Below are 1084 nucleotides of genomic sequence, written 5' to 3' on the forward strand. Positions count from 1 at the left end.
TTCCATTGATCTATGTGTCTGTCATTGTACCAGTAGCATGGTGTCTTTTTCAAAGGACTGCCCCAAGTATGTGGGATGAAGTTTTACACCCTCCGTGGCTCTGAGGAGCACTCTGCAAACACTGCAGATAGCTGAGGAAGCACTTTACAGCGACAACCAGGGTTCTATTGCAGCAGAGTGATTCTGGAAGCAGACACAGTGGCTAAAATGAAGGGGACCCAAGGAGCTACTAAAAGCTGATTCCTTCTGATTAGCCACGTTTTTACAATTAACAGCATTTCTCTAGACTGGTTACCATGCAAACACAAACAACATTTACTCCAGTGCAAAAGGAGAGCAAAATCGACGCCTGATGTAAAAACCACAGTTTGAGGATGATGAGAGCAAATCAGCACTGAAGCTTACAAAGCAAACAGGAAGATGAATGTGGGATCAAAGAAAACTAAGATAATCCCAATTAAACGTAAGAAACAAACGTAAATTAGCTGACTTCCTCAAAGCCCAGAGGCAACGAGCTAGAATAACCCACTGGCACACCTTCGCATGTGGAAAGTCTTGCTTTGAAGCAAGCTGACTATACTGTTAATCAACATTTTTATTATTTTTGGCAACAGTTATGGAGAAACAGAGCGATGTTAACTTAAGCCTGCTCTATTAAGATGCTAAAAGTAAGAGGCTCTATGTTTCTTAATCTAAATACACAATCAACACTTTTGGTACAAGCAGCGAGGAAATCAAAAGACGGATTGTACTGGGGGAAATCTGCATCAGAAGCCTCTCCAGAGTCTTTGAAAAGCAATTATGTTAGTCTGGAGACCAAAGGGCACCATAGTCTTCACAATTACTTGGATGCATTAGAAAACTGGATAATGACTAGGGAGGATAGAAGGAGACTTGATGCCTTTGAGCTGTGGTGCTGAAGAAGAGTATTGAATGTACCATGGACTGATAGGAGAATAAACAGGTTCGTCCTAGAGAGGGTGACAACAGGCTGCTCCTTGGAAGAAGGATTCTGACGCTTAGTCTGACATACTTTGGGCACTTTGCCAGGAGGAACCAGTCCTTGGAGAGGGACATCATGCTT

Source organism: Elephantulus edwardii, unplaced genomic scaffold (genome assembly GCF_000299155.1).
Source record: "Elephantulus edwardii isolate Elephantulus edwardi_28Jun2011 unplaced genomic scaffold, EleEdw1.0 scaffold00024, whole genome shotgun sequence".
NCBI classification, from domain to species: domain Eukaryota; kingdom Metazoa; phylum Chordata; class Mammalia; order Macroscelidea; family Macroscelididae; genus Elephantulus; species Elephantulus edwardii.